Consider the following 19,523-nt stretch of genomic DNA (forward strand, 5'->3'; position numbering starts at 1 on the left):
GTCTCCATAGACCTTACCTATGCCTAGCTATCACAAGTGTGATGGAACTGGACATCCCAACGGTGGTCCTTCTCCAGCTCAATAAATTGTTTTTAAAACCTGGAAGAAGTAAAAGAAACAGATGTTTACTGTTTTAAAGAGCAGGAAGAATTCAAAAAACAAAACCAGGAATTAATGATGCAAACTAAGTGAAAGGATTACATCATTCCACCTCATCACTCCACAGCATAAAGACTTTGAAATTTACAGAATACCTGACAACAATGAAAGTATCTTCAGTCTGGACAACTATTTCACTGCAAAACCATCAAAGCCCTCACATCAAGAAAACAGCTTGCCCCACAACTCCCTTGAATTTGGGGAAGATGCAAATCTTATGCTCACTACTGATGGTATAGTATGCTGCCAATCAAAAGCTGATTTACAGACTTTATGACTGAGGATTCCTTGTTTTCTCCCTCAAGACAACAGTGATACAAAAGCTGTGTGCTACAGTTTGCATTATTCGCGGTATTTTGGTGGTATTTAGTCTTCAAGGCTTAAGAAAACTTCTAAATGTGGTCCAGATATGCTCTCAAATCTCAGAAATGACAAAACAAAATTTTAATAACATTTTAATTACTTTCTTAAAATCTCATGGCAGCTGAGTAAGTCTCTTGAGACACAGTTCTTGATTTCAGAGCGATCATTGTTTCCTGAGTAAAAGTACAAAACATTTATGGATATTCACAGTAGAGGGAGATCCCTTGGGTCAACACTGAGCTGTGTACTTGGTGTCAGCAACAGGGATTTGATATTTACAACCCCTGAGGATCAAGGCCTGAAAGGGGGAGACAGTATTCACCCAGCTGCATGGGACAAAAGCATCTTTTTACCAACCAGCTGGCCAGCCTGGTGAGGAGGGCTTTAAACTAGGAATAATGCAAAACAAAGACAACAACCCACAGTCAGGTGAAAAAGCAGTGGATCTGGCTGACAAGCAACCATTTTTTCCTGTGCCTCCAGACAGATAATGTCATGAAATTTATGGTAATTCTTTCTCTTTCTGCCAGTGAGACGCAGTGATGCTTCTGCAGGGTGCACAATGGAAGTCTAGGATTTCCCAGGTCAATTTTAACAGAGATATGTACACAGATCCCAGCAGTTTTGCAACAATATGATATACAGCATAAATAATTTTCAAGTTCAGTACACAAATTGCCTTTCTGTTCAGGCTTAGGAGACTTTCAGTGAACAGCCACCAATGCCTCCTTAGGTTGCCCAAGTTTTCTCAGCATTTCTTGCAGTTAGTCAGAGTTTGACACTTTTGATTTTATCACATCTGATATCAGAGGCTCAATCAAGACTTCTAAGGACTACTTTGTTGAGGATCTGATGCTCAGATATTGCAGCTGATGCTAGCAATATCAAATCAAGCATAAAAAAAAAAAAACAGAATGACAAGATGGTCAGTGAGGAGTGGAGAACTTTCCAGACACAACAGTGTCACTTGGATTGACAGTTTGTCCCTTTCTCATGTAAAAAGTCACATACACACACCTGAAAGCAGCAAAACCAGCCTGGCTTAGGCATCTCTGCAGCTTTCTGAACTACTTCTGTTTAAACTCGAGTTGGACAAAGCACATACCCTGTCATTTACTGTCAGTTTATCCTGGTTCCTTGGTCCTTTTCAACTATATGACCATTCCCTAATATCCCTTTTGTAAACTGTCATTAAATGTCTAGCCATTATCCATTTCACAGTACACCCAGATTTGGCTCTTCCAATTTAAAATATTTTTATAAACTCTTTTAAAAGATAATGTAAAGTTAACTGTAGGTCTGACTTAGCTGCAGTCTGTTTACAATCTGTGAAAACGCCTTTAGTTTCATAGTGTCTCAAGCATTTTTAAGGATAGCTAAAGGAAATTTCGCCTCTGCTAATTTGACTTGCAGGAAATTGAGAGGTTTGCATTTGAGAAATTTCAAAGCCTCTACACAAAAATACACCTATGCTTGAAAACTGAATAAGACCATACGTAACAACCCCTTAAAGTGAGATAAATCTTTGAAGGAGAGAAAGTCTTCAGTAAGAAAATGTTAGTTCATTTGTGTGTTCTAAAAAATAGAATGTATTTAATCCCAATACTGAGAAAACACCCAGGATACCCAGAGGCAAACTAATTTATGGTCTCAGTTACTACCATGCTGAGCACAGCCAGTGTTTTATGGCACTGTTAGGAGAAATACTGTTACATGGAAATACATGACATTTCCAGAGTGAAAGTAAACACAAAATATTCTATACCAACAGGTCCTACAGATTGACACTGAGTTTCAGACTCTCAGGAACTCAAGTCAGATCATATGAGATCTACCTATATCTTATTTTTTTTTTCACAGTACAAAAAAATATAAGACGCTGATCAATCTGGTACACTGCAGTAGGTCCAACACAATTTAGCTGTGTGAAAAGACTAATTAAAAGCATCTTGCTTGTGTAAAAAGTAACTCACTCAATATAAATCAGCACTAAACAGTTGGCTGACTTTGAGTCTAAATTTTCCACCCCCTTTCTCTGCAGCAGAGGGAGAATTGGGACAGTTTAAAGACCGCAAGCATATGTTGGAACTAGAAGATGGAAAAGTGGAGTGACTACCAATTACACTTAAATACCATGGACTTTGCTTGACATTTCTGTAATAAAACGCCATTTTCTTTGAAAAGTTATATATCACAGACAATAATTTTTTTTTCACATATATGTGTTCAGCAAGATACAACTCAGCAGTTGCATCTCTCCCTTCTAAAATATGTTTGACCACTTGCTTATTCTCTTAGTATTGAAGTGCCAAACTCAGGAAAAACATCATTCAGTTCATTGTGTATGGAGGAAAACAATAGAGGTAACATGAAGTTTTAGGACCAGTTCCAAAAACTCCATTTTATGTCTTTCTTACCAGTGACTAGACATGCCATATAAACACACATAGACACAGAAATTCTGTATTTCTCATGCTAACGCTTATAATGAAACATCTCTGTATGTTTAACTCTTGTAAATCTAAGGAATATATATAAAATGAAGAACTAATCTAGGGGGTAAGCCTAAGGCTGTGAGTTAGGTGGTCCAAGAGGGGAACTTTTGGTTTAGGGTGTGATCTTCTTTGCTATACATAATTTTAAAATATTTTATTTTATAGGTCACATTTTAAGATGCTGTCCTGTAGGCAAAAGTTGCACGGCTTTGGGGAATTTAACTTTTGGTTTTTTTCAGTAAATGTCTCTGTGTCATGCCATTCTTTCCCCTGCCTCATAGAATGACAAGCTGCTCTCTGGAAAGCAGTCAATGTGCAGTGCAAAAGACTGATGTCTGACTCCTTTCTTGCAGACTTTCAATGGGGAATGAGAAAAAAAAATGAGAGAAAGGACAAGAGAAAAATAAACTTATAACACCATGATTAGGGTGACAGGACACTGCCTAAGGGAACCATAGCTCCTGGGCAAGTCACTGTAGCTAAAGTTTTTGAATGTGCACTCTTTCTTTTTAAAATGCTTGGCTGGCAATATTTGTCTAATCTACCCCGACAACGTTTGAATCCAGTCACATGCATAAACATTTTTCATTACCTGAGGTATTAAGAGCTTAAGTTTTCCTAGTGAGATCTGATTTGTTGGCTGCTTAACTGTACAAGCATTCATAAAGTGCAATTTATAAAGGCTAAAAATATTTTAAACTTGATGGAGAGCATTGTGGACAGAGGCCAGACTGGAATGGAAGCATTTGTGTCCAAGCTGTTAAATTGTATTAGCCCCAAAGCAGGGCTGCAGCAAACACGATGTCCTTGGTCATGGTCCCTGACCCATGCTTTCTGACACAAGCCAAAGTCATGACAGACACTGTCTTGTTTTGAGTTTAAGGGATTGAATTCCATTATTTGAGGATGTCTCCTAGCAAGGTAAAGTTACTGGCAGGGGAGGAGCCCCACAGTGCCTGGATTTGGACCATTATTTGCAGGACGCCAGAAGAAAAACTGGCACCAGCCTACCCCCCAGATTGAGCCCTATAAAAGTTTTTGCCCCAAATGGGAAGCTCAAATGCTTTAAATCAAAATTGATCAGCTTTGTTTGTAGCATTGTTAAACATAACTTTCTCAGAAGTGAAGAAATGATTTTTATGCAAGCTTTCAATCAGGGCTGCAAGCTCAACAGATGCCATTGAAGCACTCTGGAGATTACACCCAGCATGCACATCTTTAAAATTGCTAATAGGACAATCAACTGAAAACAAAGTTAAAAAAGACAGGGTCAGACAAATAATGAGCTGTGCTGCAATTCTGTGATTTATATGTTAATCATAAATCCGTTCTTTGTTATTATTATATTTAACAATTTTCCTAGACTACTAAAATTTTGGAGATAGGGTGCCATGAATTGTCAATAATGCTGTCATTTTATTACAAAAATGAGATTAAATTATTTACAAATCCCTTGACTTCTATTGACTCACCAATAGGAAACAAACTTCAACACCATCATCTGGTACACACCATTTTGTTGTGTCCCTTCAGACAAATAAATTGATTAACCTTGATAGAACTCCACATGCATTGCCTTCATTTGAAATAGTAAATTAATGAATTTCATTTATTCAATTAAATCTGGTTTTCACTTCAGCTATGTCCTTAAAAGCAGCTTTGACTTTTTTTTTATTTTACTGTTGACACATTGGGAAAAATTGTATACAGGAGTTCAGGAAAAAAGCAAGCCAAAACAGGGCCATGAACTGGTACTCAGGTCTTCTCCTTAAAAATTCCATTAAGTACAATGAGACTTTTATATCCATTTGACACATTTTTTTTTTTCAACTGTTCCATAGTAAACAATCACTTATTTGATTTTTTAAAATTTTAGGACTCGTATCTCAATTATTTCTTTTTCTCTTCAAGCCAATAGATTTAATAAGTATGTTATTTTCATAACTATTCTTCCAAAGTAAAGGCATTTCCAGGGCAACACTTATTTCAATAGAAACTTTCCCATGGAAATGAAACTAAAAACCAAATATTAAATGAAAACTAAAGAATGCAAACAGAAACTGAAGAGTTCAGTTGATTCATAAGTTCTTACTGACATGAATATAAATACAGAAAAAATGTATTTTCACAAAAAGAACATTTAAATACATTTTTAGCTGAGTTATAGCAATATTTGTTAAGTGATCCTACATTATTTTTCATTTTCCATTTTTGCTTTATCACAAGAGCTCAAGCAAAATTTTTGATATTTAAAGAGGTCTCTAAATTAAAAAATTCTACTACAGCTAAAAGATAAGTAGGGGAAAATTTGTGAAATTCTTCCATTATTTTTAATACATTCTTTTTGGAATGCACAGTCATGCTAAAAATTTTCATCTGAGATCTGAGACTCAAAAAGTGTTTATGAGTCATATAAAATGCAAAAGGTAAATTATAAGGCAACAATCTATAACAGATCTATGATTTAAAATTTCTTAAAGTCTGTTTGAATCTCCTATTGATCTTGATCTTTCACTGAGATTTTTTTTCTCTCGTGTTTACACTCCTCATAGCATATGAGGAGTAAGTTGGAGAAGATGAATTATCAGCCCTATTTCTGAAATCTCTTCTGATTGTTTCCATCAGCACTCTGTCAAAATCGTTTGGTAAGAATAATTTGATCCCAGATGACCATGTAAAATTTACTGAAAAATTAAAAATCTCTTACAGAGACAAGTGTGTATATAATAATGAGTTAGGCAGAAAATGAAACAGCACAAAATGATGTCCCTTCAATTCCTTAACTGAAAAATCAATATTTTTTTACAAAAATGTTGATTGTAACATTCAAGATAAATCACGTGTTAAAAATTTGAAATTCTAAACATGCTAAGCATTTTCTCATATTGCTAAGGCTTTCATGATTAAATCTGAGCTTACTGAACAAGCCCACTCAAACCAACACTTTGGTTAATTTTATTGGTTTGCAGCAAGCTAATTATTTTTTCAATTTCAAAACTTTTACTGCTCCTATGTCTATTACCTTGGCAACTGAAACTTTCTTCAAAGCTCTGAATTCTGCTCACTGAAATGGAGGGATGTTCACCATAATCTGTGTGGATTCATTGCAATCTATGTTTAACATCACAATGCAAAAGGAGAAACTGCAGAGCAGGAGAGAAGTGATACTGCTGAACATCAGAAAGGGAAAAGATCTTGTTTCTGAGGGGCAGGAGATGATTTTATCAGCAGAAGGTACCTATTCACTTCAGGTCTGGAGGTTAACGCCTTACTTCCACTGTGTTCCCTAGCAGGACTTGTTTCTTCACCTGCAAGGTGATTATGCCTTTCATTCTGCCTTTCATTATGCCTTTCAGCTTTTATTGTGCAAATGTCCATCACCTTTTGACTACCACAGCAGGTTCGTGTTAGGCTACATGTAAATGCCATTCATGCAAAAAGGAAAAAGAAGAAAAATGCCCCATCCCTAGAAGTGTTCAAGGCCAGGTTGGATGGGGCTCTGAGCAATCTGGTCAAGTGAAAGGTGTCTCTTCCCATGGCAGGGGGGTCAGGAACGGGATCATCTTTAGGGTCCCTTCCAGCCACGCCATTCTGTAATTCTATGAAGAAACAGAAGAAAAGACTTATGAAGGATAATGGAAGTATTTGTTTAAGGGGTTACAAGTACTGTAAAGGAAAGGAAAGAGAAAATAAAACCATTAATAACCACCAATTTATCTCTTGACATTACAGGATACTTAATTATCTAGTTACTTATACTTCCAATTTAAATGGAGCTTAGCAGGCCCTCACTATCAGGATGTCATTTGCACAATATTGAGTAGTAGGAGGAGACTCATTTTTCTAATAACCTTAGCTTTTCTTTACTGTGTCCTTGATATATAGAGATTTGAGGGATAAAATTGATGTAGGAATAGAAAAAATACATGGAATGAGTAAGAAAAGTGTCCTGACAGTCCATCTTCTGATTAAGCAAAATTCTCTTTAAGCCCATAATGGCAGAATCCACTGACATATGGTATACATTTTGGAATACATCCTTGAAATACATTTATACCAAGGGCTAGTAAAAGTGAATTTACATTCTTAACACGGGCTGGAAAAGTACAGTGAAAAAAATGAAAATCTGCACAGAAGGACAGACCTTGCATAATGCATATGCTTTATTCATTAGGATTTAGCACATTCAACTCATTAGAATTATTTTACAGTACTGAATGACAAAAAAAAGGGAAGAACCTAATGTCTTTATGTTTTCTGTAGCAACTCCACTGTAGACATATCAAACATTGTCTTATTTCACAGATCTGTAAATGGCAACAGTCAAATAAAAAATGCATATCTAAAGAACCCTGACTGGGAAGCTTTAGGAGTGCCAAAAAGTGAAATAGAGTCTGGATGTCCTCTAACTTGTGGGAAATACATTTTTGATGGCTCTAAGATTATGTTTTCTGGGAGGTGCCTCTGCAACTTCATATATTTGCTGTTTGGAGGATGGGCTAAAACAGTGCTGCCAGTTTCTTTTCCTAGTACAATGAGTGATGTGGATAATGTGGAATGTGTGCATATATGTGTGTGTGTATATGTGTATATATATACACACATATATATATACATGTCCTAGAAAAATGAAGTGCAAATCTCTGGCTTGGCACTTTATCATAGAGCTGTAATGGTTTCCTTTACATTGCTCACTCTTGTAGATGAAAGATATTGGTTAAAATTAACACCATTTTCATTGCAGAACTACACTCTAAAAGTATGCTTTGTGCTTCCTCAAGAATTTTTCACTCCTTTTTCCTCAGCTAATGTGCCTGTTCTTGAAGGGCAATGCAAAGCAGAAAAAGGAAAATAATACTTTGGGTCCATAAGAGCTCCTGCCGTGAAGGCTTTCAAAATAGCTGTTTTATGCACTGAGAGAAAGCAATATAAAACTTTAAGACTCTTTTTCATCTAAGTAAAATATGCCTATTTCTCTGTCTGCTGCTGATTTATGAATGGTAATAGTGAGAGCATTATAGTGGCAATGAAATGTCTGTGATGGCTTATTGACAGGAAACTCTCCACAGACACGGCCACACTTTGAGACTTTGAGACTCTAATGTCTCATTGACTACAGGAGGCAAAACTCAGAAAGAGTTGAGATTTTCTCTTGTTCAGATAGGGCCTCAGAGGAGGTGCGTCTAGCTGTCATTAAGCAAACTCAGGATATGGTTATTTTACAAACAAGTTGGAGAAAAAGAGGATTAGGACTTCAGGCCCAAAAGAACTGCTCTGGTTGGAAATTTTACATTCCCATGGTATGAAGCGACAGATATGGGCTCCTGGGTTTCACCAGTGGAAAGAAAAAGGCCACTGAGCCTCGTTTATCACCCAAAAAACCACTCTCCACTGTCCTGTTTGAGAGATTCTATAAACATCATTATACTTCTGTAGAAGTATGCTGCTGCTTTCATTCTCCTGCAAAAAAACAAACCAAGTGAATGCACAATCCTCATGTAATGATGAACTGACCCACTTTGAGGTCTCAGCTCTTTTCTTTGTCTGTATTTGTGAACATGAAACTCTCACTTTTGATGGTTGTTTATGTCAGCCAGGATACAAAATATATACAGAAGTCATACAATAGTTATTTGCAGTTCCAGCTTTTTTTTTTCCCCTTCTACCACAGGAGAGCACAAGCAGAAAATTCCAAACAAGCCAAATCAGTGAATTGTATATGTCAGCTAAATAATATTTGCTGATTGAAGTAGATGGGGAATGAAAGCTCAAGAAGCAAATCTTTAACACTTTTCTTTTTGGCTGAGTAGTTGCTTTTTTAGCTCTATCATTCCAGGTGAATTTTGTGAAAAAAATCCAAGGGTTTTGAAAAGCCTATGAATAGAGTCAGTTATTCCATACTTTCATGCATGAATCCCCAATATTTAAAATTCAAAACAATGTGTTTTGCAAGAGAAGGATGGATGCTGCACATGTTGTATGGGTGCATTTTAATAAGAAACATCAGTAAATGACAGACAGGGGAAATGATGACTGAGAAGACTAGAAAAATGCTTATATGAGTTTGCATAGCAATTGCATCCTGCTACAGCTAAAGTATCCCTTGTGCAAAAAATATCTCTGCATTTAAATTAAGTGTGGAAATAGCTGGGTTCTTTTCTGCTTTACAGTGTCCTGGGTATACTACTCTGATCAATGTAAAGTGGAGGAAAACTTACTCCTTTTGAGACTTCTCACTTCTGTAGCAGTTTTAACTATCCTGTTAAATATCTTTTTCAGAATCTGCCTCTAACTTGATGAAGCAAACTGACCTTGAAAGACAGAGGAAAGTCGAAGCATAAATTTTGGGTAGAAGGGAGAAAAATAGGGAATAATCTATTTTAGGGAATAACCTCCAGATCTAAGAACCAAGGAGAACTAGTGTAAATACTGTTTCACAGATACTTATCATCTTTCCTGATTTCTGACAGAACAACATATGAAAACACACCAGTGTTGATCCTTGTTGCCTCACTTGTATACTCTTTAAGAAATAAGCTTCATTTTCTTCATCATTTGACCCTTTCTCTGCCCAGCACTCACTTTCAATATTTCTGCACTCTCCTTCATTACAATCCCCAACAACTCCAGTTAAAAAAAATGTTTCATGTGTACTGGTAATGATTTTGAACAGCCCAGAGTAACCTATCTTTCAAAACTGCCAGAGTTACTCAAAGCTTGAAATGCTTGAAGCACTTGAAGCCTGCTTTGCAGCTATTTATCAACAGCTTTGCTGATTGCAAAGGCTAAAAATTATTTTACATGCGTGATTGTGTAATGTTTACATAAAGACAATAAGAAAACAGAGATGATTTTCCTTTTTTTCTGAAAGCAGGAGTTGTGTGTTGTTTTGCAAGCCTAAATATCTCCAAAATGTCATGTATGTCTCCTTATCAGAATATTTCCAGATACCTTATTTTAGGTCTTTCATTAAATTACCATATATTTTCAGAGCATTAACCAGGAATCAGCATTTGTGCTTTGCTAAGTCAATAAAACAAACAGTAAAATGTTATCACAAGCTGCTTGATGCCAGGATGCTTCATGTTTCACGCTGAACCAAATCACATTAGCCAGGGAATGCAGGAAAGGGCTCCACTCAAATTGTCTACGGCATGAATGGGAACAAGCTGCTATGTTTATGTTCTTGAAGCAACCTGAACCAAACTAACCCTGCAGCCACATCTCTCACAGCTGCAAGATGTGGCTGATGAGCTGACTGGTAGAATCTCACTTCTAGGGCTGATCTGTGCTCCTGAGCCACATGTCCTAGAAGGCTCCAAGACCTTGTCATTATCCTTTTTAACCACAGCAGGGTGGCTATGATGCTGTTTGTGCACCAGAGGTTTAGAATTTTGCCTTTGGACTGGGAGGGACACTCATTTTCCGTCAGTGACAAGTCTTTCCCCAGACAATCTAAGTCCATGAAAGAAATCACCTCTCTAAGATTGTGTCAGTAACTTGAGAGTGGGTACAAAAAACATGTTTGGCCCCTCAATCCTAGACCCATGGGGACATTTTCAGTGATTGCAGCTGAGTGGCTTCATGGAATTTCTTGCTCTATTTATTTCTTCTCCTTGTTTAATTAGAAATTTCATAGCCATAACCTCTCTATAAAATTTAATGTTGTCTAGAGGTAATTGAGGTTTATGTAAATTTTTATGACATACTAATGGCTTGACTAGAACTGAATCTGAAGACTATTTCATAAAGGAAACTGAAGACTGGTAATGAAAGATCTCTAGAGTCAGCATGGAGAGACACAAGACTGCTTTTCACCAATATAACTCTAAGCTGAGCTAGTCTACTTTCAAATACAACATTGAAACATTTGGCTATTAACAAAAAAAAAAAGTATATAACTATAGTTTCCCATACAACCAGTGGTGGAAGGAAAGACTTCAATATACTATTTTTCTTCAACATTCTGAACTTTTTCTATCACAATATGCTCAGACCATTTGGAATTTTAATGCCTGGAAATAATGCCTTTTTAAAGTGCCAAAGATTTTTGGGGAATTAATTCCTATTAGAGCAGGTGAGAATACAGTACCCTTGGGAAAGATAATGTATAACAGTTCTTTGCCTTTGGGTTCACCTCTTCATAAGAAACCCATCTGATCACCATCTTAGCATTTTAGTACACACTAACTAGTCACAGAAATTCTTATTTCTATGTTTTATATTGCTACTGAACTGTGCAAGGATCAAAACCAATCACTTTTAAAGGAACTGCAGTCATTTTGTTCCCACAATATTTTATCTTCTCTGTTTTCTCTTTCTCCTTTCTTCTTCCATTAAAACATTGTTGTTCTTGGGCTTCAAAGTCGTTGGGTTTCAACTAAGGAAAACCATGTTTTCATCACAGAAAATTATTGTCTTCAATAACCTGAAGATTTTTATGATGATTTATCCATCAGAAGAGGGGGAGAGGAAGTGATGATTCAGTATTCTGGACACCCTTAAAACAGCTCTCAACAGAAAAATTAACTTTCTTTGGATTCCAACAAACTTTGACTAAAGCCCTATAGGAGCAAAAAATCTGCAGTGTGTATTTCATTGTCCTCTATTCCAAGTCTTGCTGGATTCAAAAACCTTCCTGCCTCTCCTGAGGATAAGTTTCACAGGGAATAAAAGGTTTTCTCTTTTGCACTTCAAGTTTTTAGTTTACTTGTCCACACAATTTCTTAGTAGCCTCCAGCATGTGACCCCAAGAAGGAAGATTTGCCAACTGTTAGAGCACTTAGGAACTACAGAGGTAAGATAAAGAGTATTCCAGGAGCAATAGTAGATTTGCAAATCAGCTAAATTTTTCCTGATACTGGAAAAATTCTCTTTGAAGCTGGAAGCCATGTGTATTCAGAAGATGGAAGGGGAGAAAATGCTTTGAGTGTCCCAGAAACCTCTGAATCAATTAGTGAATATTTGTGACCAGGGTCAGTGCTTGCACTGAAATTGCAATGGAACTCTGTGCTTCAGATCAGAGCACTCCCAGGTGGTCTTAAAATCCCATCAAGAGAGGATTTGCTGTCTCCATGGTTAAGCTATTTCCACTTTAATAACTGACTAGACGTGAAAAACTTACATATGCAATTTGTTTGCAAAGGCATGCAGCCAGAAGAAATGTCAACATTTTACCGCAGAAAAACCCTATTAAGAATATAGGTAAGCAAAATATTTAAAGTAGAGGAAAATAGCATCAGGTAAGAGCTGTAGGATTTGTGTATGTGAGTACAGGACTCATTCATTTATATAAAAATATTAATTTAGTTATTATAAATTATCATTTGTATAATAAGAGATAGGGTTTCAGAAGTGAGTTTGTCTGTGGTGTTTTTTTGTTTTTTTGATTTTTTTTCCACAGGCCTTACAGAAATTTGGTTTATAAAATGTTTGTTTTTGTTTAAGGATTCTCGCAGTAAAGAAAGAAAGAAAGGTATGCCTCATACCTGCCAATATGAAGAGAAATTAAGCTAATAGTTCAATAACAACACTGGATTCCACTGAATGAGTTCCAGTGCAAGCACTTATTTTCATTTTTACATTAGTCGGGTAAAAAAAAACTACCAAAAACAGCATAAGCATTTCCTAGTTTTCTGATTAAAAGTATCTTTCAGTAATGAAATGAGGCCAGTGAATCCTTTGGATGCCAGTACCTCAAGAATTTTCTTATTTATTTTCAAACTACATATACTCAGGCTTTTCAATTTCTTTTGAATTTGAAAAGCAAAGCTTAAACCAAAGAGACAACACACAGTAATAACGACATCTTACCATTTCAAATTTTTAAGGCTATTAAGACTTTTTCCTTTAGGATGTTCTCATGTGGCAGAGTTTTGCCAATTATTCAGGTGGAAGAACATGTACACCTGTTTCATCACATGCCTTTGACAAGCTTCACTGCTTCTGCTCCTAACAAATCCCAGTGACCCACACACAGGGCTGTAGGCAATAAAGCCCTCAGCAGAGGTAGCTGGCTGACTTCTCAGAAACCAGCATCCTGTTGAGTTGATTCAGGGGGCTTTTCTTTGCTTGAATGTTGTGACATTGCCACTGACTGCTAACCTGAATGTCAGAGGAAGAGTGGTGCTGGGAAGTTGTTTCAGAGCTATATTCTGACATGCTGTTTCTTCAGAGCTGTATTCTGATGTGTTGCTGCTATATTTCTGCAAAGTGTGGTTGAACTTGCTTAACATAAGTATCTGAGCCGTTTGGCTTTCTTTGTCATCTTTCTAAAGTTTGTTTGGTACTAGAGGTAGTTAAAAAGGTCTGTTTAAGACCAGTTTGGCTATAGATGTGAATTTTTCTTCCTATAGTGACTTCCAGGGATATATATCATCTTAAATATAGACGATTTTAGGGAAAAGGGTGTTTATTTAGCAGCAATTTTGGGCAGTGAGTTTGGGGATTTTAAGTGTTTTGAGTATTTTGTCGTTCTGGACATCCACTTCCTGATATAACTGAGGCATAGGGATTATGAGGTCTGCAGAATGTTCTGTCTATGAACATGATAGAAAATTTCTTTGTTGTAATAGTTTGCAACAGAAAAGGACTTTTTCTTTCTTGTAAATCATAAACTACCTCTATAAGCTGTTTTGAATTCTAAGCTTTCTGATTTTTACTAGCTGAGACCGTTTATTCAACAGATTTTTCTGTGATGCAAAGTATGCTTTCTGAAATACAGTAGTACTTTTTTCTGAAGTTTGTCTGGATCAAAGCTGGAGGCTTGCTGATTGTGACAGGATTAGCTAAATCTGCAGAGATAATAATGCAGAGTGATATAAATTACAGTACAGTATAAATTATAGCATTTAGATAAAGTGCTACAATTTTACTGTACTGTAATTTATTAGGATTGGTTTTCTACAGGTTGGTCAAGAGTCTTCAGATATATTTCAGGGGCTGTTTTTACAATAAAATAAAATTCAAGCTAATAATTTTTGCAATGCTATAATAAAATCTTCAATTAAAAATAAATACTTTGTTTTATTAAATAATTTTGACAATTTCTTGCCTTTTTTCCTTGCTGACACCTACATTATGGACAGGTATTACATCATTAGTTGTCATCTAGCAAAATTATAAGGCCAAGTTTGAGTTTTACATTCTTGGCTTTTAGCACTGCAGTAAGCATTTAACAATATTCAAGATTATATCTCATGTAAGAATGGCCGACCACAAAGCATTTATAAAAGAGTCTATGCCAAAGGTATGTGAACAGATCATTGCCTCAAATCCTCATGCAGACAAGCACATGCTGGACATAAATAAAACTTCCAGTGCTGTTTCTGAAGCTCTGTCTGGTAACAAATGAAACTTCAAAATTTTTTCTGAATTATTTTTAGTCTGGTTGACTCTAGTATTAATTGCCATTTTCTCCATGGTTACCTATTCACAGCAGAACTACTTGCCTTGGAACTTGTCCTGTGTGAACAGAAATCTAGAAGATTTCAGATCACCCACAACAATTTATGTGCTCTCATTCTAATATGACCTGCTCAGAATTATCAGAGAGAAAAAAAGTGCATTGCCCTGAAACTTCCAAGGTTGTATGCAGGAGACTCAGGACACAGCTACCAGCAATCTCTGAAAGAGTCCTGTACACAGGAAAAGAGAAGTAAATGCAGTTTAAAAGCTGTCACAAGAGGTTGTCTGAAGTCTTTATGGAAGCTGACAGTAAAATAACATCACCTGCCTCTTGGTGACGATGGAGTGGATTGGCCTTTCTTTAGAATAATGCAGTGCATGCTAAATAGGTTCAAGTTTACAGTTCAACTAGAAAAACATGAGCTGCATAGGTGACAATCTGCAGGATGCATAGGGACAGATTACATTCTCTATGCATAGCTTCTGTTAAAAAAAAAAGCTTATTTCTGCTTCTACAGAAAAAGAACTGAAAATCTTCCATTTAACCATGCTAAGACATACTGACTGCAGCAGAATTTCCAGGTGCCCACCAAATGAGGGAAAAGGTGGAAGGCTTAAAATGAACAACTGACAACACAGAAGTCATTTTTGAAGCAAGGAAGAGCAGAATGTCCATGAAGATTTTGGGAGCAGGAGGAAGAGCAGACTGTATGATGACTTAAAAGCAAGGGCTGTGAAGACCCTCTGGCTGAGGTTGCTGAGTTAGCTGGTGCATTTTAGCCTTTCTTCTGGAATAGAAATTAGGTGTCATGTGTGTTTATGGGCTTGTTTGGAGTAGATGGAGGATTCACAGGATGTTTCCTTGACCTTAATATTTGGAGAAAGAAGCCATTTGGCCATTTATTGCTGAGAATGTGATTTAGCTCTTGACCGAGCAGAGATATACAAGTACAGCTTAGCTGTTGATAATTTTTTAATCTCTGTTGTTTGCAGTATTCAGACAGCTTAAACAATACTCTTGAAGAATACTCTAGAAAGCTGAGAGCCTGATGAAGTCCTCATAGTCTCTATAATAGTGTCTCATAGTCTCTATAAGTTCTCTATAATTCTCATAGTCTGGTGAGTCCTGGGTAAAAGAACTGTGAATTTACAGGGGAAAAAAAATGAAGTATCAACATAAATTACAGGTTATGTGTCATTGCATGCTGTAAATCCCCTTCATTAGCACTTGTTCAGGTATTCTGGCCAAGAGCTTAATAGAATACAAAGAGAGAAATGAATTAGAGACCCGTAAAATTATGGTAGATAACAGTTTGTTTCCAGTCAAAAGTAAAAAAAATCTCTACACCATATATATAGATAATGTGTTTTTTTCCAACAATCAGTTGCCTTTCCAGAGGAATATCAGATTCCAATGTATGATTACAAGTTCCCTGGAGAGAGGATTTTCTGCAAAGAATTGTTTAATGTTGTGTCTCAAGTTAAGTGCGCAGTGAAAATACATTAACAACTCTTATACTTTGACACTCAAAGCAAACTATTTTGGAACAAAAGTCTTAATTCTCATGTCAGGTGTTATCTGGAGATATATCATCAGAAAAGAATTTTGCATCATGCATTTTGCTCCTTTAGAGTCAATAATTTTTTAATGAAAACTTGAGCGCCTAGATACAAAATTGCATAGTGGCATTTTAAAGACCTTTTAATACATTTGCATTTCCTACCTTCTGCTGTCTAGGTAAAAATTATAGGAGTCCATAATAAACAATAAGATAGAAAGGAACAGTGGTCAGAATACTGAATAGCCTTACAAGGCTACAAAGTGTGTTTTTTAAAATTTATATTTTGTGGGTTTGAGGGGAAAATAGACCTTCTTTTTAGGTGAGGATTTTGTGTCCTTGGTGACTACTTGCTATTTGTTGGGGGTTTTTATAGTTTTCAGAATACCATGAAAAAAGAACTACCTTGGGCAGGGGGCAGGGGAAAAAAGGTCAGCAAAGCAGAGCTGTATTGTGCACTCAGTATTGAAGGCAACAAAAGAGTTTGAGTATCATGAGGTTTTAATTTGCTCGTTAAACCAAAGCATCAAAATAAACCATTTTAGAGTCCTTTTCATGGTGTTTATGAAAAAGAAAGCTTATATGTGAAGAAAAACTTATTTTTCTAAATAGAAATTTTGACTGCTCTGCCTGAAGAATGCAAGCAGTATCTTATTTCACATGGGAGTTAACAGTTCATGCACAATAGAAATGTGTGCAGCAGACATGCAGTCATGGAAACTGCGTGTGTCAGTCTGGGATGAAATGATGCATTTTATGTGTGGATGGGTGAGTTTGCATTCAAATGAAGAACAAAACACTTTATCGATGGCGCAGGGTGTACTGTTGCAAAGCATTCACGTCAGTTCCTTATTATAATTGCTTTGTTGGCATGAAGTATTTGCTTTTCATTTTGAAGTTTCCAGAAAATATTTAGTGTGTACATAGTACAAATGAGTCTGGTAGTATTTTTCCTGCATTTTTTTCCATAGTGTTGTAACAATTTCCATAGGCTGATACTGCAAGGAGAATTGTGCTTGCAGAAGAAAGGTTGAACTAATAAATCAAGACATTTAGCAAGGACTTGAAAGGGCTGAGGTAAAGCATAAATCTGAATCTGGCAAAAGTGCAGTGCTAACCTGGACAATAAAAGAACACATGGATGTCTTCCAGGCCCCACAGAGATGTGAACATTGTGTTCTAAACCAGTTGCCACTTTCTTCAAATAGCACCTGGTATTGTCAGTGGGAATCAAGAGGCAGAGACTGTTCCTCCACAGCAGATTGTTAAACACCATCAGATTTTCTGGGTGAGAAGAAAAAGGGCAAGTGCCCCAACAGTTGTGATAGTTTTGAGGTCATGCTGACCCTGGACAACCTGGCCAGGTATCTTCCATTCATGGAGTCATGCCTGTCTTTAGAAAAATAGAGGGAAGAGAGCTGGAAAGTGAACATTGGAAGACTTCTCCAGAGAACTGCCAATCATTCAGTCAGCTCCATCTTTTTTAGAAGTAGTCTGGTATGGAACAAATACCAAGTACTTCCTTATTTTCTTGTTTCCATTTAATATGAAAGAAAATAGTATTGAGGAGGCTTGAGAATTTCAAATGGTTTGGATTACATGTCTTTAGTTTTCTTTTTTCTATCTGCATGAGACTGAAATTTAATGACTCAAACAATTGGTATTTTGTTGATGATACATGGTAACAGTCCAGGTGCAGAGGGGTGCACACCCACCACCAGAGGCTACAAGCTGGAGTTTGAGCCATACAAAGGAAAAGGTTAACAAGATGCAGATCCTGCTAGGTAAGATAATGCTTTTTATAAGCCAGTATCTGCCTTTACACAACCTTAAACAAAAAAGTCTTATGCACAGGTATAAAATCCCTCCACTCCCTCCCCAGGAAGAAGCATGACATTCAGACAGAGGACTGAAGATATTCATCCCTTATGATGGAGCATAATTGGTTCAACTACACTGATGTGAGAGGCATCTGTCATGTCTTCCAACATGAGGTCGCTTTTGTTCACATCAACCATCAAAGACCCCTGAAACTCTCCCAAATTCATTTCTGGATGGATTAGGCATGATCCACACTGTTGCATCAGACTTTGTAAAACTCCTCCACCTCTCAGTGGAGATACCTGTGTGTCCCCAGATGAATCAAAATATATCTTAATCCATTGAACTTTATATTCCATGGGCTTCTTCCACCCCTGACAGATCAAGACTGTGGCCATCACTTTGACCAATAGATGTTGAAATTGCAGCAAATAGGTCTCATTGCTGGATCCACAGGTGGTGATGCCGTTCTATTGTTACCTTTTCTTTTCTATTTTTTCTTTTCCTTTTTTCTTTTTTTTTCTTATTTTATGCTTTTATATGGCTCCATTTCTACAGATAATAACCAAAATGGCTTCAGAACTCTTTTCCATTGCAACAAAATTGTTCTGAAATAAACCTGCCATATACATATTTATAACCGCCACTCATTTAGTGTCATTTCCCCCTAATCTGTCCCAAGAGATCTATTACTAACAAGAATCTCAGTTACTCTGCCATCAGGGGCAGGTCATAATACCATCTCTTTTTCTGGAAGTAGATAATTTTCCTTTTCTTTTCTTTTACCTTGAAAAGCACTGTAACAGCACAGGCATTTCATCATACCACTTTAGTGTTAACTCCTTAGCACAGCCTAGAGCCTGTGCTTTCATAGAGGCAGTATATGCTTAGAACTAACCTCCACAGCAGTTGATCTCTCAGCAGGACAAATTAGAAGTTGAAGAGGTTGCTACACTTAATTAGCTATAGAAATTGAACTAATTTTCATTGTGAGAGAAAAAAAAAAAGACTAAAACCTGACAGTGATCAGAATGCATGAAATTCTGCTCCAAAAAGCTCTACATGGATCAGCTAATTATCAAGTTATTTCTAACATTTTTAGGTGGAATATTTCTATGGTTTGAAGGTTTAGGAGCAGGAGCACATTGCTCACACCTGAGCTACTCCTGAGTTCCCTGGAGAAGGAGCATTCTGTCAGATTCACCAGTGAAGAAAAGGAGCTGAATGGCTTATAGCCCTGTCTTCTTAAAACACCAGTGGGGCTTGAATGTGGTACCTTGTGCTGGGTGATGAGCCAAAGTCCTGTGTTCAGTGTCACTGAAGTCCTTACTGTAATGTTGGCAATAGAGAAGCTTCAAGAATTGATACCTTTCATACCAGGGGTATGAAGGCTTTGAGTTAATTTTTACAGAATCACAAATATCTGATAGAAAATACAATAAACATGTATCTCTTCAGGACTCTGTTGATAACATTATCTTTTTTAGTAACAATTTGATCAGTTTCATTCCCAATGAAGTGTTTCTTTGAAAACTTTTATTACCTTACTTCCTCAAGTATGCCCTCTGTCTAGATGTGCTGGTTTTGGCTGGGGTAGAGCTAACTTATTTCACAATGCCTAGTATGGAGTTGTGTTTTTAATTTGTGTGGAAAACAGTGTTGTTATTGCTGAGCAGGACTTGCACAGAGCCAAGGTCTCTTCTGCTTTTCATACTGCCAC

Source organism: Fringilla coelebs, assembly GCF_963513975.1.
Source record: "Fringilla coelebs genome assembly, chromosome: 4".
In the NCBI taxonomy this organism is placed as follows: Eukaryota; Metazoa; Chordata; class Aves; order Passeriformes; family Fringillidae; genus Fringilla; species Fringilla coelebs.